We start from the raw sequence: 21,868 nt of genomic DNA, 5'->3' as shown, positions 1-21,868 counted from the left end.
AAGTGCTGCATGCAAGTGTGATCTGTGCCACAGTGAGGGGACTCAGTGTCCTGTGTCATGAATGCTCTCCACACTGTGTGGGCAATGAGCTACTTCCTTTGGGTGTCTCCATAGGCCTGGGTCACCCACCTATCAGAACCTACAGCAGAGAGTGACTTGGAAATGGCGAAAGTCATTGTCTTAGTTAGGGTTTTATTGCTGTGAACAGACACCATGACCAAGGCAACTCTTATAAGGATGACAGTTAATTGAGACTGGCTTACACATTCAGAGGTTCAATCTGTTATCATCAAGGAGGGAGCATGGCAGCATCCAGGCAGGTGTGGTGCAGGAGGAGCTGAGAGTTCTACATCTTCATCTAAAGGCTGCTGGCAGAATACTGGCTCCCAGGCAGCTAGGATGAGGATCTTAAAGCCCACACCCACAGTGACACACCTATTCCAAAAAGGCCACACCTTCTACTAGTGCCACTCCCTGGGCAGAGCATATACAAACCATCACAGTCTTTAAGCTCCCAAACCCATTTCCAGTGACACACGTCCTCTGGCAAGATGCCAGATTATGGGAGGCATCTCCTTCAAACCACCACATTCTGCTCCTGGTCCTGATACTCCCAGGCATTCCAAGTTTGCTCTCCCTGCTTCCTGCTTGTGCTCTCAGCTGTTCCGACTGCCTTCCTGCCTGCTGCCATACTCTCCTACTGTGATGGTGATGGACTCTTATCCCTCAGGAACCATTGCCTCAAATAAACCCTTCCTTCTCTATGCTGCCTCGGTCATGGTGTTTTATCACAGCAATAGAAAAGCGATTAAGACAGGCACCCTTCTTTATTCTGATACAGTTCAGGGCCCAGCACATGAAGCGAAGCCACGGCACTTGGGGTGGACTCTCCTAACCGTTGACAAAGTAATCCCTCCCTTGCTGGGTGAAGACTTTCCAGTGCGGCAGCTCCGGCGGTCCCTCTGCTCCCATAGACAACCGACAGCCCTTATCCCTGCTCTGTAAGTAACAATAAACTCAATGGTTGAGCTACTGTTGCATTGTCAATGGGGACTTATAAAAAGGGATCGTCTTGTCTGTGTTTACCTCTTTCCAGGGATGGAACTCTCAAACCCCCAGCCTCTTTACCCCTGGCACAGACACCCTATTGCCCTGTATAGAGCCTGGGAGAAAGTCTGTCATAAAGAGACAGGTGTGGATGTGGTGGGCAGATGTGGTTAGAGCAGCTGGTTCCAGCTCTGGGTTTTGTCCCCATTCCCAAGACAGGGTTTATTTGTGTCCCAGACTCCTGTCTCCTGGGAGGGTAACCATTCCTAGGCTGGAACATGAGCCATTTTCTGCAGGGAACTCTCTTCTTGTGTACACACAGACCATTCATGGCTGAAATGCGGCTGTCAGCTGAGTGCCTGCACATTGGTGTAAGATCACAGACTGCAGGCAGCCAGCTGGAGCACGTGACCCCAGAAGCAACCCCTGCACACTGGGCCACTGGCCTGTGCGGCTGGATCTCAGCTGCGACAGAGTAGAGCCAGCCTTTGTGTGTGAAGAACCGACGAGAGCCTGGTTTTATTTATTTTTAATCAGCCATTTCAGCGCGTTCCCTCTAGTCAAAGGCAGCGCCGAGCTCCGTGCAGGTGCCTTGTTTGTATTTAGCGTTTATTTACCCAGGGAAGTCTTGGGGGGGTAGGATCTCATTTGTGGAGACCCCAGTGGCAACACGCCATTACTCAGAGTCTAAATGAGCTCTGCACAGACGATGAGAGGGGAGGAGAGGGGAGGGGAAGAAGGGAGGGGGGAAGCAGAGGAAAGGGTGGGAAAAGAGGGCAAGGGAGGAGGGAAAGGGAGAGAGGAGTGGGAGGGGTTTGGGGGGAAGGAAGAGGAGCTGAGGGAAAAGAGGGAATGAGAGAAAGTGGAAGGGGTGAGAGGGGAGGAGAAGAAGGGGTGAGAGGGGAAGGGAGGAAGGGGTGAGAAGGGAGGGGAGGAAGGGATGAGGGGAGTGAGGGCCTCACCAGAGCAACAGTGGACAGCACAGCCTGCTGTCGGTCTTCCAGGCCAGGCAGTGCTGGAGCTTCAGCCTGGACATTGAGAGACAAAAGCTAGGCTCTCTCTCCCTCCAGCCTGTGGGGAGGGGCTGGGCACCCTAGGAACAGGCTAATGAGCATGGGCAGGTGGCTCACACATCAGGCCCCACTCTGATTTTAGGGGCACCAACTGACCCTTTAGGGAGCTGGCCGACCCTTCCTGGGAAAGGTTGCAAGTATCTACAGCCTTCAGTGACCCAACACCCCCCTACGCCCCCACAACATCAAGGCTAGAACCTTCCCCTGCTGTCCCCACCTACCTATGTCCCCCACTGTGTGGTGAGGCCTCCCTCACCCACTACTTAGCTGGCTGTTTCATTTCTTGTCTTCTGTGCAGACTCACGCTGATTTCTGAGCTGAGGCAGCCAAACGGGGTCCCTCTGCACACCATAGGAGAGGATTCCCTCAGCACAGTGCAGGCTGCCAGCAGCCAGCATCGCTGCAAGCTCTGTCTAGGCTGGTCCCTGAGGATGCCTAGGCATGGTGGAACAGGATGTCTGGTCATGCAGAAACCAAGAGGAGAAAAGGCCATTTGATTTCAAACAGAGACAGGCCACATCCTTTGGGTCCTTCATTTGGCAAAGTGAGAGCGAGTCCTGGCAAATGACAAGGTCCAATATCAATTAGCACCTCCCAAAAGCTGCTGAGACCAGTCAAGACCAGTCATTATGCAGGGCTTCACCTCCACCCACAGTGGGTTATTTACATAATAGCCTGCCCCTCAGGTTACCCTTCATTAACAAACATGTGCAAAACACAAGCAGCCGGCTGCATCTCATAAATATATATTGTTAACCTGGTATAGACAGCTGACTTTCGCTTGCTCGGAAGAGAAGGGGCGAGAGGTGCCTTCTGCAGGCTGAGCCTCTTGGTCTGAGGCTCCAGTCCATCCTTCAGATGAATTCTTCGGTTTAGGTTCCAGAAGCAAACGACTGGGCAGCGTAGAGTGGTTTTTCCTTCCTTTTTCTTCCTTCCTTCCTTCCTTCCTTCCTTCCTTCCTTCCTTCCTTCCTTCCTTCCTTCTTCCCTCCTTCCCTCCATCCCTCCCTCCCTTCTGTGTGTGTGTGTGTGTGTGTGTGTGTGTGTATGTGTGTGTGTGTGTGTGCTCGAGCATGCTTGCACTTTCTCACTAACCTTCAGTCTCATTCCTAAGTGCTGTCCACCTGGCTTTTTGAGGCATGGTCTCTCACTGGGACCTTGCTGGCTGACTGACTATCCTGGCTGGCTGGTCAGTGAGTGTCAGGGATCCCCCTGTCTCTGCCTCCCCAGTGCTGGGATTACAGGCACACCAATAACACTCAGATGTCAGGATGATTTCCTGAGTGGTTTCCAGCAGGATTACCTTCATCCCTCCTGGCGCTGGGATTGGAGAGAGGACCAGAGATGCACAGGTCTGTTCTGGAAATGGATACCCAATGGATGCAGAGCAGAGAAGCACAGCCTATGTGGCTGCTTGTTTTGAGTGCCTCCTTCTTCACCCTGTTTTCTGGAACCCTGAGGACTTCTCTCCATCCCTAAGAGGCTGAGGTGGGTGACTTTGGGGTGTGCTAGGTCACAGAGAAGAGTCACTCAGGTGGTGAGGCTATAAGCCCAGGTTGAGGTGAGTGTTTGAAAGATAAAGCTATGCAGGAGCTGGACAGATTCCCTCTTCAGCATCACCCGTCTCTGCTCTGTTCCTTACAAAGGGAATTCACACAGTATCCAGCCAGTCCTCTCAGCCACCCTTGCATGGAGCCTTGGAGACTCAAGGATGGAGTGTGTAGACAGGAGGACTGGGGAAGGGGGCTGCATCCGTAGCCTCGAGGAAGTCATCATCCACGCTGGGTTTCCACCCTGTGGGTGTGGCTGTTTCAGAGTCACCCACACTCATGACCATCATCCTTTGCCTACCACTTTGTAGGTAATCTTGTTAAACTCCCTGATTCCCAGGGAAATGTTTGTGGAGTGAACTGTGGTTTGTCCCTGGGACCTTAGAAGGAGGGAGGTAGATGTTGTCTGGTTCCTTGGCTTTGTCCCAGCCACCCTGCAACCAAGGGATAAAATCCTTGCAACAGGTAGGCACAGCCTGCTTGTGGGTCCTGACTCACCCAGCCTGAGCTCCTCTGCGGAGTGAAGGCAGCCTTAGCCCAGCAGGGAAGGTCCTTTCATCTTGTGAGCAGCCCAGGAAGCAGCATTGCTGGGGCAGGGTCCTACTTCTGTGCCACAGGCTCAAACCCAGTGGTGTCTGCTGCTACCTCTGTCCACACCACGGCTCCTGGCACCATCAAGAGGGCGTGTTGCTTGACATTAATCCCCCAGAAACCTTTTTAGCTCTCCGTTCAGTATTTCCAAACCAATTAATAGCTCTGAGTTTGTGAAAAGGATTGACATTCGGGTTTTCCATCGGGGACTCCCTCCAGTCCCAGCACCAATCTGATTTAGCAAAGAAAGAAAAGCAGATAATTTTTAGCTTGGGGGAGGCTGGAGGCAATCACAAACACCCTTGAGCAGAGCCTCTGGTTTAAAGTGGTCACGGTGCTCCCCGCTCCCCGCTGTAATTGGACTTTTGAGCCCCTTTAATGTGAAAGGAGGACAGGTGGGGGTGGCTGTGAACTCTGTTACTTTGTGTTTCTTCCCTTCTGGGAGCTAAGGTGGGGCTCCATTTAACTGGCATGAGCCAGGATGGTCTCAGCTTGGACGGCATCCCACAACATGCAGGAAACGATGATCATTTATGGTTCTGGGACACTGGGTAGTCAGCATGGCCAGAGCAGGTGAAAAGCTGGATAATTCCTGCTCTATCTTGATCAAGCCATTAAGTGTTAAACTAAGAGGCAGCTGCTTGCAGGGATACAGCTGTGATACGCATGAATGCAAGAGCGAATGAGTTAATGATAGAAGAGCAAATGAATGTGGAATGAGGTAAGAAGAGGGTGAATGTGTGCATCCATACAAGAATGAGAATGCAAATGAAAGTGTCTGAATGAATAAATGGATGGATGGACTGATGGATGGATGGATAGATAGATGGATGGATGAATGGATGAATGGACAGATAGGCAGACGGATGAATGGATGGATGGACAAATGGAAGGATGGATGATGGATAGATGGATGGATGGATAGATAGACAGGCAGATGGATGAATGGATGGATGGACTAATGGAAGGATGGATAGATGAATAAATGAATGTATGAATGAATCAATCAATCAATATACGTTCAGACAAATGGATGGATGAATGGATAGATGAATGAATGAATTGACAGATGGATAGGCAGATGGATGGATGGATGGATGGATGGACAGATGAATGAATGAATGAACAGATGGATGGACAGATGGACGGATGGACGGATGGACGGATGGATGGATGGATAGATGGATGGATGGATGATGTGTGACACATGGCTCTCTAGCCTGGCATGGACAAGAACAAACAGATTCACCAATCCTTCCTGGGGCCCAGTTGAGATACACAGTGGCTGACAGAGGTGCCCATCTGTGGTGGGGCCAGCTAGGGATGGGGCTTGATGTTCTGGCAAGCAGGGCAGATAAGGCTAGGAGTCCCTCCATAGTGGGTGGATTGGGGCTGGGCTGGGCCAGTCTGCCCTTACCACACTGGCATTTGATGTCATCATCCTTGAGGGAAAGACACATGTGGGCTGTCATGAATCCTAAGGATCCATCCCACATCTTCTTGGAACCCCTTTTGACATCAGAAAGAGGACAAGGGGGTGGTGGAGAATCACAGCTGGGGGTTACCCCAATAGAGGCAGCTTTTATGTAGGAAGCCTGAGAGACTCTAGGCTGGAAATACAAGGCCTAAAGACATTATTAGCCTTGGGCTCTGGGGGAAAGGGCACTGAGAAATCTGCTTGGGCTGAGGGTCAGGGTCTGGCCTTACCTCTAGAAGACACCCTTAGGGTTTTTACAGCTGTAATAAAACACCCTGACCAAAACACAAATTAGGGATGCCAGGGTTTATTTGGCTCAGTGTACATCATCCAAGGAAGTCAGGACAGGAACTCAAACAGGACAGGAACCTGCAGGCAAGAGCTGATGCAGAGGCTATGGAGGGGGCTGCTTACTGGCTTGTTCACATTCCTTGGGTAGCCTGCTTTCTTATAGAACCCAAGTTCACCTGCCCAGGGATGGCTCCGCCCACAATGGTCTGAGTCCTCCCCCATCAATCACTGAGAAAGTGCTCTACAGCCAGATCTTGATTGGCATTATTTTCTCCATTGATTTTCCACCTTTCAAATGATTCTAGCTTGTCTCAAGTTGACATAAAACTATCCAGCACACCCCCACTTCCACTGCACCAAACCTCTCCCCAGGGACACCTCAAACCTGTGGGGAGGAGAGACTAGACCAAGCATAAGGCCAGAGGAGGGAACAGGAAGCCTCCGTGGGCCTTATCTCTCTCCCTCACGCAGGGGCTTCTGAGGGGAGTGGGTTTCTGGCTTAGCTCTCCTCTTCAGGCCCTTACTTGTGTAGACATAAAAACATGGAAGTCCCAGCTTTGTTACATGAAAGAACCAGACGTATAATCGATTCCCTCAACTCCTAACCGTTTGGTCCCTGCTTTGGTTGTCTTCCAATGGGAAAGTGCCAGGCACCTGGGCCGTCTTGAGTGTAGAGAGCCAGAAGTTAGGAGGTATATTGTTGCTAAGTGCTGGACCATTGGCTCAGAGTCCCCAGAGCAGCCTGTGTGACTCTACTCAGGGTTGGAGCCTTGTGCAGAAGTGACCCTCAAGATACACGGCTGGGTGGAGAGGGGCGTGCAGTCCTGTCTCCTCCTACCCTTGTGTGTGTGACAATGTAGACTGCTCTAAGCGCTCTCTCCCTGGGCTAGGCAGCGCTCCTTCTATACACACACACACACACACACACACACACACCCTTGCCCAATGACCTGTCATTCAGCAAAGGGAGGCCTGAGCAGGCCTGGGGACACAGGGGACCTATCACTCCCTAGGTTCAGAGATGCTGGGTCAGATTCTTAGAAGTCTCTCTGAGGGTCAGCAAGGTCCAATTAGAAACCAGAGTTCAGAGCAAGCCAGGTTCCCACCTAATCCTCTGCTGAGCCCACTTGCTGGAAAGCCACTCTTCTGGGGGATTGGATTTCTTTGCCTACTCTGGAATCCCCTGGCTTTGGGGGACCTCAGCATAGGCGGCAGTCTGGAATGAAAAGAAACCTTCTTTCAATAAAGCACAAAGCCCCCTCCTGCCCGCTGATCCCTGCGCTCCTGCCCCCTCTCATTAACCCCTCCCTCCATTTTTGCTCCAGGAGATGCTTTGGATTTCAGAGTGAGTCTGGGAAGGTGGAGGGGGTTGGGTAGGAGGGAGGCAGGAGGGCCTTCATGGTGCTCAGCAGGGCAACCTGGAAAATGCCAGTCATGTATTTTTAATCTGCCTTCTCCTCTCTGAATGGTAAAAAAAGCAAGATGGCGGTGAGGTTTGACTGGCGTCCCTAAGGGGCACCGAAGGAGGCTGCAGTTTGAAGAGAGGAGCACCAGGGTCTTCACAGGCACAGCTGAACTCCTGACTCCACTGCTCCTTCCCTCCCTCTCGGGTGGCGGGACGCCTCCCCAAGGTACTCCTCAGAAGAGCTGTCTCTCTAAGAAAATGAAAAGCCTCAGAGCTCTGATCAGAACCAGCGTGGCTAAGGAGGAAGGGCGGAGAAGAAACTGGATAAAGGGCGCCAGTGACTCCCGCTCCCTCCCCCGCGCCCCCCTCCGCCTCTACCCAGGCCCCTGCTCCACCTATGCCCCTACCCCTGCTCCAGTCCTGTGCCTGTCCTTGTCCCACCTATGCCCCTGCCCCAACCCAGGCTCCTACCCAACCCATATCCCAGCCTCTGCCTCTGCCCCCACTCCTATCCATGCTCCTGCCCCTAGGCCTGCCCATCCCTATCCCCGTCCCCACAGCACACCTGTACCAGCCCCTGTCTTTGTCCATACCCACGTATCTGCCCCGGCCCCATCCCTACCCATGCCCATTTGCAACCTTCTGCCCCCACCCCATCTATGCACCTGCCCCTACCCCCTTTTCACCCCTGTACCTACCTGCCTCTGTCCCTACCCCCACCAATGCACGCACCCCTTTCTTTTTTTTTTTTTAAAGATTTATTTATTTATTATATGTAAGTACACTGTAGCTGACTTCAGACACACCAGAAGAGGGCATCAGATCCCATTACAGATGGTTGTGAGCCACCATGTGGTTGCTGGGATTTGAACTCAGGACCTCTGGAAGAGCAGTCAGTGCTCTTAAACCGCTGAGCCATCTCTCCAGTCCCCCACGCACCCCTTTCTCTGCACCTGTCACTACCTGATAGATGTTTCCAACAATGCCAAGTAGAAATGGCTTTCACTGGGGAAGGGAGGATAATGGCCAGAAAAGTTTCTCTCCAGGGTGAGAGAACCTGGTTGGAGAGCAAGGGCATTGTGGTCTGGTTCCAGAGAGCTACCGGGGAGCTGAGTAGGCACAGTGTCTGCTGGGGGTGGGGGGATTCAGCAGAATAGCTGGGTAGTCACCATGTAGCCCTGGAGGCCTTGGGCAGGTCACTGGAGTTCTGAGAGTTCCTGATTTCCCCTCTCCATTTACAGATAAGAGCCATCAATCAAGTACTTTGTCAGAGTGCTAAGCAAGGAGCTAATTCATGCCGCGAGGAAACTATTTCTATACACACTGTGAAATAAAACAGAGGAATGGTACTGTAAAAGTGATAAAGAGCATTTAATAAAAATACTATTATTTATTTATGTGTGTGTGCGTGTGTCTTTGAGTGTGTGCCCATTCGTGTGGAGATAGGAGAGAGTGCATGCCTGCGGGTGACCAGAAGAGGGTCTAAGACTCTTAGGAGCTAGGGTTACAGGCCTGTGTGGGATCCAAACCTGCTAGCTGGGTGCTGGGTTCAGACTCCAGTCCTCATGACTATGCCGTCAGTGCTCTTAACTTGTGAGTCACCCTTCCAACCCCAGAAAGAGCCTGTGTGTACCACACAGGTGAAAAATGAAGACTTAAGCCCCAGATAAGGGCTGAAGAGATGGCTCAATGGCTAAGAGCATTGGAAACTCATCTAGAAGCCAGGCATGGTGGCACATGCCTTTAATCCCAGCACTTGGGAGGCAGAAGCAGGTGAATTTCTGAGTTCGAGGCCAGCCTGGTCTACAGAGTGAGTTCCAGGACAGCCAAGGCTACACAGAGAAATCCTGTCTCAGGGAAAAAAAGAAGAAGGAGAAGGAGGGGGAGGGAGAGGGGGAGGGAGAGGGGGAGGGGAGGGGAGGGGGAGGGGGAGGGGGAGGAGGAGGAGGAGGAGGAGAAGGAGAAGGAGAAGGAGAAGGAGAAGGAGAAGGAGAAGGAGAAGGAGGAGAAGGAGAAGGAGAAGGAGAAGGAGAAGGAGAAGGAGAAGGAGAAAAGAAACTCATCTAGAGAACCCGAGTTCAGTTCCTGGTCCCACATGGTGGCTCACAGGCCTCTGTAACTCCAGTTCCAGAGGATCCAGTCCCTCTTTTGGCTTCTGTTGGCACTGTGCACATGTAGTGCCATACATGCATAAATGCAGGTAAACATTCATACTCATAAAATAAAAACAAATGCATCTTTAATAGAAATACAATGTCTTTTTAAAAAAAAAAAGAGCCAGAATCACCAGATGACACATATGAAATGTATGATGACGTCATTCCCATGAACATGTGTGATGATGTCACTTCCATGAATATGTGTGATGATGTCATTCCTGTGAGCATCACAAGAGACATTCTCTCTATGTGCTCATCCATTCATTCACTAAACACTGGCTACTAACCCTGTTGGGTATTAAAGCATTAAACACTATGCATGGTGCATACCAGAAGGCTTTGCATCATGTTTGGTGTGTGGTCATATGCAGCACATGTGATAAGCACAACAATGAAGTCGTAAGTCAAGAGCTCAGGGTGTGGAGGAAGGTTCACCTTACCAACTAGCATCTGTGGTCACCCACGCGTGACACAGATGGAGGAGTGGGCTAAAAGACCATGAGTTGATCTATAACCTACAATGCTTTGCAAATGTGCTTTGGGGAAGTCAGAAGACTCTTGGAGTAGTAGCATGAGGAAACAGCCTTTTATGGTGCATGGGACATTCTCATCTGTGATCCATCCAAATAAGGTTGAGGGGAAGTGGGCAGGAGTTAGCCAAAGGGAGAACTAGTGGGGACCCACAAGTGGTGGAGGAAGCACCACACATGGGTGGAGCAAAGCATGGATGGAATTAGAGAGGAAGGTGCCAAGAGACCATTCTGAGCAAAGCCAGGGCAGCAGAGGGAGCCAGGGCTGGGGAAGGTTCTGAGGCTTAAGGAGAGGGAGAATTCCTTAGAACAGGTTTCTAGAGGCTGTACTGCTGCAGCTGAGATCCAACAAGACAGGACTCTTATGATGAGACAATGAATTTATTTGGGTTACATATAGAAACATGGAGGACTCAAAATCAGCTGCATCACCCAAAGCCCATTCTAGCATGGGTGAGACTCATGAAAGGTAGAACCTTGAATTTCTCTGCACAACATGTAGAACTCCTCTCCTTAGCAATTCTTACCACCTATTTAACCTTGGGCAGGGAAGGGCTTTGTGAAACTTGTAAGTTTCAGGGACTTCCTGAGACTTGTGAGTTGCTTATTTCCTGAATCTTAAGGAGTTTCTCTACAGGATGGAATGTTACAACTGGGAAGAAATTGCTGTACTGCACCTGCCCCTACTCCTACCGCCATCAACTTTCCTGGACTCTAGAAAGTCACTGAGGGAATAGTGAAAGACTGGCGCCACTGTTGGGCCAGTCTAGGCAGAGCGGGACATAACACAGGAAACTCACATTCTTAGACATGCTCAGGCTTATAAAGTATTCAGGAAAAAGGGAGGGAATAGAAGTTTCTAAGGAAGATACATGCTCAGGATGCTAATCCAGGCCTGAGCATTTTCCACTGATGGAAAGCTGATGTCTGTTTCAACTTTGGTGAATTCTGAGATCATAAATCATTCCTACCCCTTCTCCAAGTTCCAGAGGCTATTCTTCTGGCCCTCTGTCCCCACTCGGCATTCTGTTATAGTTGTGCCCATAGTGGCTGCAGGGTGAAGATCTACCCCATTCAGTTTCAACTATGAATAGTATAGGCTATAAAACCAAATGAGCCTCATTGTGCTCAAACTGAGTAAGCAGATTAAAAAAATGGGTGGGTTTGGGATTAGAGTCGAGTGTTTGGCTCCTGGGCAGCGATGTGTACCAGGGAACAGAGCTGATAGAATTCATATTCACATCTACCCAGCTACTTTCCTACCCATCTATAAAAGGGGATTTACTAGTAAGATTAACCAGCAAGGACTGGGCAGACCAACAATGCTCATCTGAGTGCAGAAGAAGCTCAGTGAGGTTGAATACTTCAACAGTCTCAATCCTGTGCTAGAGGCCTGCAAGCGTCCTGGGAGTCGCTGATCTTCAGTCCATATTGGAACCCAAAGAAACTAGAGTCTAGCGGCAAGGGAGGTGGTAGCAACCATGGCAGCCCTGGTGCCTAGTGGTAGATGTCCCCACCAGGAAGCAGCAAAGGCAGGCAGGACAGTTTGTTCCGCAGACCTTTTATATCTGGGCATTGGCGAGGAGGGTTTTCCTACCTCATCCAATCTTTCCAGGAAGCATCCTCACAAGCACACCCGAGGAATGTGTCTTGGTTGTTTCCAGATCTGTAGTTAAGTCAATTAGGAATCACAAGAGCCGAATCTCAGACACCAATGTTGGCCACTTGGCAATGTGTTTTTTTTCTCCTGGCTCACTGGGCATGAGGTTCTATAGTCTGTGAGAAGGCTGCTTGATTAGTTCATAGCTAAATAAGAACTGGGGCTAGAGAGCTGGCTCAGCAGGAAAGAAGGCTTGCTGTTTTTGTGGAGGACCAGAGGTCAGTTCCCAACACCCACATCAGGCATCTCACAACTGGTTGTGCCTCCCTCTCAGGGCTGGACTTGGTCTTGGGCAACTTGCATGGACTTTCAAAGTCAAGCTGGGATGACCAGCCTCAGAGTAGAAGGCACTGGAGAGCTGGGCTTAGTTCCTGGCTCCTTGGTCCCTGGCTATTATGAGTGTTGAGGACAGAGCTGGCCCTCGGAGAGGGGGTGCTCAGGCAATATTAGACCCAGAGAGCACTGTGGAATTTGGTTTTTCCCTCAAGGAAGAGCTCTTCTTTGAGCTAAGACTCTGTTCATGTCACAGCACATAGCACCACAGGACATATTCCGGTGGTAAGGACGGGCTGGGGATGTGTCTCAGTTGGTCAGGTACTTGCCCAGCATGCATGAAGCCCTGGCTTTTATCCGCAGCACCACATAAGCTGGCCTGTAATACCCGCACTTGGAAGGCATCAGAAGTTCAAGGTCATCTTCAGCTATGTGACAAGTCCACTCTGGAGACCATGAGAAACCCTGTCTCAAAAGGAAAAGAAAAATTGCATAGGCACATTTTTCAGATATAGTTTGGCATGACCAATGGTAGGCATCAGAGCATAAGACCACCTTGAAAGTGCCGTGTCTGGTCTTGTCCTCACGTAGATGATGGAGTAGAGGTAGAGATTCTGCAGACTTCCCGAGGTGCTCCCACCAGCTAGAGACCAGGGTGAAGTCGGTGTTTGGCTTTCTCTTGTCAGACTGAAAAGGCATTTGTAAAAACCATCAAACACACACACACACACACACACACACACACACACACATTTCTCAGCTACTCTCATCAGCCAGGAGTTCCTAAGCCATGCCTACCTCTGACCAGCTAGGTACAGAGTTGTGGGGTGGTGTCTCCTGACACTCAAGTGCTCCATAATTCATGAGAGACTCATGGGAATTGAGAAATGACATGTGTATGAGTTGTTTAAGTATGTATATACAACATTCAGAGGGAGTCATAGTGGTCCTAAACACCCAGCTTTCATGCCTTCTCCCCATGAAGTCAGGATCACCTTGAATCAAGGCTGGTCTGTGTAGGCTGAGTGAATGTGTGTTGTTGACATGGGTGTGGTCATGTCACAGTCCCCAGTGCCTTAGACCCAGGACAAATGTCAGACCCACCCCCCTGGTCTGAGAGAATGTTGAGAACGTATAGAAAATATCCGCACAGCTTTCCTCCTGCATCCCCATCCAGATATTTAGTCTAAAAACTGCTTCCCCCAAAGAGCGTGCTCCCAGACCTTAGCTAACCCTGCCTCCTTGTTCAGTTGTGTGCAATAATCCACCTCCCCATGTAGCTGTACATAATAAACAGTCTGAGCTTTGGGGGTGCCGCAGCTTCTCCATCCAAGATCCCGGTCTACCCAATCCCAGTGTTGTCTGTGTGTCCATATGTCTGCCTGTCCTTTCTTTACTCCCTTATATAGATAGCTCCCAGCCAGGTCAAATCCTCAGAGCCTAGCTAGGACGCACTGGTTGGTGGCTCCGGGTAGAGCATTTTGTTCTGTATGCCTGAGGCTCTAGCTTGATTCTTCCCCACTGGGCGGCAGAGGGTGGGACACAATCCACAAAGCACAAAGATAGCTCATGGACTGGGAGAAAATATTTCTGAGTCACGCATCTAGTAAGGTAAGGAATAAAATATTCTAGAGAACTTTCAGGGGGCTCTGTGATGTCAAGTAACAGATTCGACCTCCACCTCCAGTCCTACAGCTTTCTCTGGGTCCTGGATGGACTTGAAGTCCCCACCCCCTAGTCTTGTGTCTCTGCTTTCAAGGACAGCCTTATCCCAGAGCTGCCTGTAGCCTGCCACTGGCCTCTCTATTAGCACAGGCCCTGCCCCACCACTCAGTAGTAGTTTCTGAGAATGTTGATATTCCACGATAGGAACCGGGGCAACCACCAGATACAAGTCTTGATATCCCATTGAGGGGTTGTCATGATCATTTTACCAAGAGTGGATTAAGGCTGAGAGAAAAAGATTAGGCTCCAGGTCCTGCAGATGACCACTGCTGGAGCCAGACACATCAGTGTCAAATTCGCTAGACTCAAGCCCTACACAGACTCTCCCTATCAAGTGAAGGACCCATGGGGGTAGGGTAAGGGGTGCTGAGAAAGCCCCACCTTGAGTCTACGTAGAACTAGACAGCAGACATATCCCCCTCAGGTCTACGTAGACCCAGACAGTAGACATACATTTCTGCTGTAATAGATTTCCTAAGGGGGATGTACAGACTCCTGAAATGGACACTCGGGTCTTCTCTCGGGTGTCTGAGCTGTCACCTGCCTGTGCTGCTTCCAGGCTGGGAAACTATGATAATTGCTTTTGATTGCCAGCTTGACACGATCTATGATGCTTGGGAAGGGTGTCTCAGTGAGGGATGGTCTAGATCAGATGGGCCTGTGATTGTCTCTGGGAGACTGTCTTAATTGGTGTGGGAGGACACAGCCCACTGTGGATGACCCCATTCCCTAGGCAGTGGGTCCTTGACTGTGTAAGAGCAGAGAGGAGTCTAAGCATAATCAATCGCGCATTTGTTTTCCTCTGCTCTTGCCTGTGGATGCAACCGGAGACCATCTGTCTTAAAGTGCCTCTACTGTGACTTCCCCAGAGTGGTGCATCGAAACCTGGAATTAAGTGCTAAAATAAGCACTTCCTCCCCCCCCCCCACCCTCCCCTACCACCAAGAAGCTTTTATTTAGGGTATTTTATCACAGCAACACAAAAGAAACAAGGATATCCATGCTGGTGCTAGCTCCAGAGCAACCATCACTAGGATGGGGGCTCGCTGGGTCAGCAGCCACCCTGGTCCCAGTGGGCATTCAGGGACAGAATCCATGACAACTGAGCTACACAGGGCCACCCACAAGGTGGTGTGACCTCGTGAAAAAAAAATCAATAGGCCTCTTGTTTTTGTATCCAGAAATATTTTGTCAGAGATGATACTTGCCGGGGTGACAAGATATTTTATGACAGAGTGTGCGGCAAGCTCTGGGGTCCCAGGTGGCTTCCAGCATGGGCAGACATCCTTTCCTGTCATTACGGATGAGTCTTGCCTGCACGAGGCAGTGCTGGATGCTCAGCCAGCCAGCTCCTCTTCTGTGGGAAGCCGGGAAGGAGGCTGAGCTGCAGTGCACGGGATGACGCTGGCGTCTGGGAGGCAGATCCCAGCATGGCAGAGCTTGGAGCTCATGTACCTGCGCCAGGGCCTGCCCTCACTGTACTGGAGCGAGAAGCCTGGAGGGAGGTTGACAGGAGCTACCGGAGAGATGGGACAAGCTTTCAGCTCAGGGTTTTTACTGTTCCTTCTGAGTGTCTAAAAAAATAAAATAAAATAAAATAAAATAAAATAAAATAAAATAAAATAAAATAAAATGATTCCTTCCAGCTTCCCTCCCTCCCTCTAATCTTTCTTCTTTCTCTTCTCTTTTGCCTCTTTCTTCCCTTCCTAATTCCTCTATTCCTGCTTCTCTTTCTCCTCCTTCACCCTTTCTGTCTTATTCTCCTCCCACCCCCTCCCCTTCTCCTTCCTTCTCATCTCTTTCCCTCTTCCCTCCCCGTTCCAGTCCTCTGTCCGTCTGTCAGTCTCCCTTCCGTCCTCCCATCCCTCCCTCCTTTTTTTAAAAACAAACATCAGAAGGCCTTCTTTGCGCTAAGTTCCCCTATGGATATGCTGACTGACAGGAGAGGAGAGGGGTGGGGTGACCAGGTGCGACTAGAGCCCCCCCCCCTCTTCTCTCCGGGCTGGGGAATAAAGAAGAGGGGCTCCAGGAGTCTTCCTCTGCCTCACAGCTCCTTTGCCTGACTGAGAGATGCATGGTGACTTGGGACACCCTGTTAATTTTCTTTTATATTCTAAATGGCTGTCTACATCTGTCCCTCTCTTGTCTCTGGGCCTTTTGACCTATGTATACCCCGAGGTGGAAGTGGAAAGGGACTCCGTCTGGTGACCTGACCACTGGCTGGCTGAGAGGTTCCAGGCGGTGGGAGCCATGCAGATTCCCAGGCTGCTATCCAGATCTCAGGGTTACAATGTCAGCTTGGGCGTCCAGGGAAGAGCTGCCTGCCTTTCTTCAGTGCATAGAGAGGCAACCCGAGGCTGAGCAGGTGGGAGGACTGGAGAGGACTGGGGACGATCATCGGGTGCTCTCCCCGCTCCTAGCTCCTAGCTTTAGTCTCTGTGGGTGCCTATCACAGTTCGTACAAGGCCTAAGAGAATCCGAATCCTTCTTCCCCTTCTCCTCAGCTCTTCCACCTCGCCAGCTCCTCCTCCTCCGCAGCTCCTCCCCCTCAGCTACTCCTCCCCCTCAGCTACTCCTCCCCCTCAGCACCTCCCCCCGCCCCCCCCCCCAGCACTTCCTCTTGGGCTCACTGCCAGATCTGCCCATGATCGAAGAATCCCCAGCACCTTCCTCGCAGGAGGAGGAGCCAGAACCCAAACAGCAATTTCTCAGTGCTTCCTAACTAACACACAAAATCTAGTGCCTCGGGCCTGTCTTGTCACCCAGCCAGCCAGGGGCACCCCTGCCACCCAGACCTGAGGTTGGAGAGGGTCCTTGCTGCTGAAGTTTGGGGGTGGCTCCAGGCTGTGTGTGGGGCGCTCATCTCCAGCCCGCAGGCAGGCGCATGCCAGGATGCTGGCTCGTTGCCCGGGCAGAGGAACACAGACTTGCTGCCGTGGAGTTAATTAGGAAGAAGGGAGGTGGTGGAGGGAACTGGCAAACAAGAGAGGTGGGCCGTGCCAAGCGACTGATGCCACGTGCCGCGCCCCGGGTTTTGGGTGGGAGATGGGCAAAGCTGGCTGTTGGGAGGTCGCCTCACCCCGGGCGATTCTGCACCTGCCAGATCGGCAAACGGGACAACGGGACAATGAGGCCCCACTGCTGGATTTTATCAGGTGCCTCCTGCAACAAGAGACCAGGCCCACCTCTCTCGGGGATTCTGGGGAAAGCCCAGCTCCTCTGCAGAAGTCAGAAGCCACACCGGAGGTAATTAACGCAGAGAAACTGGGAGGAAGAAGAAATTACAGCTGGAACTCCTCCTTTGCACTGGGCCGGCCTCCCTGACTGCTCAGTAGACCCAGTGGCCAGGGCGCCTGCTCCTACTTGTGCAGGTGGAAGGGGTATCACTGATATTTTTTTAAGATTAATTAATTTTAAAAGGATTTATATATTTTATGTGTATGAGTACTTTGCCTGAATGTATGTCTGTGTACCAGGTGTGAACCTATTTCTTGTGGAAACCAGATAAGGACATCAGATCCCATAGAACTGGCTGTAAGCTACCTTTTGGGTGCTAGGAACCAAATTCGGGTCCTCTGTAAGAGCAGCAAGTGTTCTTAATCCCTAAACTGTCCACCTCCCCAGCATCTAAATTTCAAACGCTATTTTTATGTTTACTTATTTGTATGTTGGGGGGGGGCACAAGTGTGCCATAGCACATGTGTGGACATCCGAGAACAACTACGGGAGTCAATTCTCTAGGGGGTCAAAGCCAGGTCATTAGGCTTGGTGGCAAGTACCTTCAGCTACTCCCTGCCCTCTGGTGTCACCATTGTTAAAGCACGTTGCTGGCCAGAGCTTTAACTCAGCAGGCTCTGTGTGCACACATGTGTTTATGTATGCATATGTGTGCACACATGTATGTTTCCATGTGTGTTCGTGTGTGTGTGTGGCTCAGAAGCTCCACAGCTCAGCAGCTTAGCTGCTTCTACACTTCAGGAAAACTTCTTGGCCTTGTGGAGATGGCAAAACAGTTGCCCGACAAGCATGGGACCTGAGTTCAATCTGAAGAATACACATACAAGCCAGATATGGTGGCCCCTGCTTGTACTCCCAGGGCTGGGGAGATGGGGACAGGGAGGCTCCTGGGGACAGGCCAGCCAGCTAGCCTGCTCATTGGGTTTCAGGGCAACAAACAAGGTGACAGCACCCAAGGAATGACAGCCAAGGTTGTCTTCTGAGTGCCATACACATTCACATACACACCCATGAACACACATGGGAACATACAGGTGTGCACTCATGTGCATACATAAACACACGTGTACACACATTCACACACACATACATGAGCATACACCTGTGAACACACATACGAACATACATGTGTGCACACATTCACACACACACATGAACATACACCTGTGAACACACATGTGAACATATGTGTGTGCACGCATGTGCATACATAAACACACACGTGTGCATGCACACAGACCTCACTGCTTTGGTATCACAACCATTTTCTTCAGTTGTTCCAACTGCCACCTAAATCCCCATATATCATTCGTATTGAGCCCTGGGCAATGAAACACGTGCACATATGCACACTTACATAGGGATGTCAATCCAGGGACATTACAGAGCCTCTCTAGGAGCATGGTAGCAGCTGTCCAATGCCCTGGGGTTGCTCAGCCGAGCAAAGCTTCCATTTTCAGGGAGCTTGGAGCACAGCTGTGCATAGGGTCAATGCCACATTCTCTCCTAGCGGTTTGCTCCAGGATCTCTGGGCAGGCCATCATGCCCTACCTGGGATCTGAACCCTGGTCCTCGAGCTTGAAGAGCCACTTCCCCAGCTCCTGATCTCTGGTTTTCAGCTGGAGGGTTTTGACTGTTCCTGTTTAATGGGCTGTCTCTGGGGTGGGGCTCATGTCCGACATCTTGCCTTGTCCTTGCTGTTTATCCCACCTGCTCTGTCCCTCCCTCCTCTCTGCCTTGTGTATTTCTTAGGATTCCATTTGTTGCTGTGTCAAGGATTAATCATGTATCCCAGGCTGGCCTTGAACTTGATTGTAGCCGAGGATAGCAGCCTATAACTTCTGCTCCTCCTGCCTCTATTTTCCAGTGCTGGGAATATAGACCTGTGCTGCCATAATTACTTTATGCCCAGTTCATGTGGTGCTGGGGGTTGAGCCCGCTTAGACTCTCTTGGACCCCAGTTTATCCTCTCATGAAGGAATAGCAGTGTGTGCTCGCCCAGCTCCGCAAGCCATGTGTTGTGGTTCCCTCTGTCTTATGTTAGGCAGTGTGCTGCATTTGCACTGTGCGGTTGGTTGTTACCAGTTCATTGTTAGTCTCTGCTCCCCAAAGTCCAAACAAGTGAGGCTCAGCCACCTGCCCCAATACATCCAACCCAGAGCCAAGCAGCGCCACCCTGGGGAAGCAGGTAAAAAACTTTCCATGACTCCAGATCCATCCAAGAGATGACTGCTTCTATGCTGGGGGTGGGGGGTGGGGGGTGGGGGGGTGGGGGGGTGGGGGGGTGGGGAAGGGGGTAGCCTCAGCTCCCACGGTTCTTAGTGACTATCATGGGTCAGCTGTCCTGTGGGGCTTCCTGTTGTCTGGGGCAGGTGTGGTCTCTTGTTGTAAAGATGTTTATTGGATGATCCGGATGTTTCAAGGAACCGCTGCACCTTGGAAGGAGAGAAGAGCCATGAAAGAGCAGAGCGACTCAGAGAGCAAGGAGATGGCGTCAGGCCAGCCACTGGCCTCAGGCAGCAACAGGGCCAAGCTCTACGGGGCTATGGGTCGGAGGGAGGCAGGAGCTCACCTCCAGCACCCACAGAGCCTTGGCAGCAGGAGAGAAGTTAGCTTGAGAAACGCACGGAATGGATGAAGAGAAGAAAGCTCGGTCCACTTAAGTGCATCGAACATAAATCGGAGGCTGGTTTCCAGCCCTCCATAGAGCTGGCCTGGGTCCCCCTCTTTGTGCCGCACTCACAGCCCTGAGCTGTAGTCTGCTCATCTTTAAGCCCAACAATCCCCGTGCTATCTCCCCAGCTTTTCAACCGCTGCAGCTCACGGCCCTGAACACATTTTGTGAAGGGCTAGAGCTGGACATATGCGAACAATTAAACTCCTCTAGATCCTCCACCCAGGAGCCAGGCCCTGAGACATGAAGTCATGCTTCTATTTTTCTCTCTTTCCTTGTGGAGAGGAGATTTGGGAAGGGTGGAGGGACCTGGCAAGAGGGAGAGCAAAGATGGCCGGAGCAGGAGAGCTGCCGGCTGGAGATTTGTTCTGGAAGCTGCAGATGGTTCCAGAAGGCGCTGGTTGCCCCCAAGGGTTCCCTCCTCTGGCCGCCACTGCTTTCCCTGATTCTTCCCATTGTTCTGAAGCCAGATGCAAGGACTCCTGTTCCAGGATACTGCCTCCCTCCCCCTCACAAGTTAGAAAGAAGCCTTGGGTGAGGGGCGCTGAGGGATTGCAGGCGGGGGAAGGGCTGCCCCTCTGCCAGGCACGCTGCGCTGCGGAATCACTGTTTTCTTTTCTTTCTTTTTTTTTTTTGAAGTCAAAACCACTCATGAGGCTTCCCCCTCCCCTACCCAGAGCCCCTCCATTATCCCTAGGCCATTTGGTGGTGGTTGCCATGGAGACCACAAGCAAAATGGCATGCAAATCAACACAGCAAGAACAACAGCAGAAGATGGGCCCAGGGAGTGAGGGCAGCTGGAAATGCCTCTACCCACAGCACCCCTAGAATAAAAGGCTCTGGATCCCTCAGGGTTTGAGGAGGTTCCCCATCAGCCATAGGACGGACGGAGGCTGAGTGGGTGTCCTGAGAGGATAACCAAGGAAAACTCAAAAAGCGATCTGCCTACTTCCTGGCCCAGTCTTTAGCATTAGCCATCAAATAGGGAGGGGCTCTAGGTCTGGCTTGGGGCCAGAAGGATGCTCAGGGCAGAGGCTTTCCTGGCCAGAAGATACCTGGCTCACAGCCATCCAGGGATGAACATGGCAGATCAGCCATCCCAAAGCCAGGTCCCTCGGGCTTGGCACAGGCGCTTTCTCTCCACCCATTTGGAAACCATCTCTGTTCAGACTCCTGGGGCCTCAAAGAGGCAAGGCAGCAGCTCAATTTTTTAAGAAGAAAAAAACCACAGCTCCCAAGAATCTAAATCTGTGAACTTGGGGCCTCTTGATTGAAATGAGAGTTGACTACGGAACTGGGGGTTTGGATGCCCTTTTCTGTATCCTAGAGGTTTCCCCACTGAGGTTGATCAAAGGCCCAGGAAATGGCCTGCGATAGGCTAGCGATCATGGTGCCGCCTCATGTTCCTGCTCAGAGGCAGTGGGGAGAGAGGGAAATGTTCTGCACGTGGCCTGGCTCCCTGGGTTAGGAGTGATGTGGAGGCTTCTTGGAGCAGTATCCCCAAAGCAGCAGTCAGTTCACACCAGGACCTCTCCCTGAGCTCCATCTCAGCTGCATGGTTTTCTGAGCACACACAGCCTGCAGAAGTGATAGGCTCAGGGCTGGGAAGGACCTGCCCCATTACTTCTGTAACTTTCTTCACCCAGAGCTCAACAGCCCACTGTGTTTTGAAGTGGAAACTTAAGGGTTCTTTGAAAAGTCAGTTGTGTTGGATGGTGTCTTGCTGGGGCAAACACACAAAGGAACATTTCGCCGAAGCAAACACAGGTGAAAGGATGTTCTGCTAAAGGAAGCATGTGAAAGGACACGTGATGAAGGATTCTTCACTTACGACATGCATGTATTGGTCCGTCTTACAGTGCATAGTTGAGCTCCATTTGTCAGGGCTCCATAGAGAGAAATGCACCAAAAAAACCTTCTAGTGGTGTGCTATGGCTTCTTGCTGCTTTCCGGGACACGGGCAGAGCGATGTCAACTGAGACAGACACACGGGCTGAGGCAAGACACTTGGTGAAGCAAGACCCGTGGAGGACACGTGAAGTTTGAGGGAATTATAAATAGGACTTGGTGGACAGTGATGGGAGCTGGCTGGGCTTGGCTTGGCTGGGCTGAGCTGAGCTTCAGGCTTGCTTAAAGAGCTGGCTGGGCAATGCTTGTTGGTCTTGAGTCTTCGCTGA

The 21,868-nt window shown here is 51.2% G+C and overlaps 3 long non-coding RNA genes across 6 annotated transcripts; 2 read left to right on the top strand and 1 right to left on the bottom strand.

The window, feature by feature from the left end:
• The first annotated feature begins 1,263 nt into the window (after nucleotides 1-1,263).
• Nucleotides 1,264-8,830, top strand: Gm34502. Of its 4 annotated transcripts, XR_389183.3 has the most exons (4): nucleotides 1,264-1,634; nucleotides 3,417-3,607; nucleotides 7,507-7,659; nucleotides 8,675-8,830. It is a non-coding gene; the product is annotated as a predicted gene, 34502 (long non-coding RNA). The 4 variants fall into 4 exon arrangements; XR_389184.3 differs by lacking the exon at nucleotides 1,264-1,634 and having other exon boundaries at nucleotides 1,930-3,607; nucleotides 7,511-7,659; XR_880329.2 differs by lacking the exon at nucleotides 1,264-1,634 and having other exon boundaries at nucleotides 3,114-3,607.
• A 1,660-nt stretch (nucleotides 8,831-10,490) lies between these two features.
• Gm11733 (predicted gene 11733) lies at nucleotides 10,491-15,137 on the bottom strand. The gene is made up of 3 exons (NR_130966.1): nucleotides 14,989-15,137; nucleotides 12,611-12,742; nucleotides 10,491-12,520 (listed from the first exon to the last, which is right to left on the bottom strand). It is a non-coding gene; the product is annotated as a predicted gene 11733 (long non-coding RNA).
• A 1,315-nt stretch (nucleotides 15,138-16,452) lies between these two features.
• On the top strand, nucleotides 16,453-19,933 carry Gm34418. The gene is made up of 2 exons (XR_389180.4): nucleotides 16,453-17,026; nucleotides 19,441-19,933. It is a non-coding gene; the product is annotated as a predicted gene, 34418 (long non-coding RNA).
• The last annotated feature ends 1,935 nt before the right edge of the window (nucleotides 19,934-21,868 follow it).

Source organism: Mus musculus, chromosome 11 (genome assembly GCF_000001635.26).
Source record: "Mus musculus strain C57BL/6J chromosome 11, GRCm38.p6 C57BL/6J".
Lineage (NCBI taxonomy): Eukaryota > Metazoa > Chordata > Mammalia > Rodentia > Muridae > Mus > Mus musculus.
The sequence above is the reverse complement of the archived record's forward strand: the minus strand, read 5'-3'. Positions and strand labels throughout refer to the sequence as shown.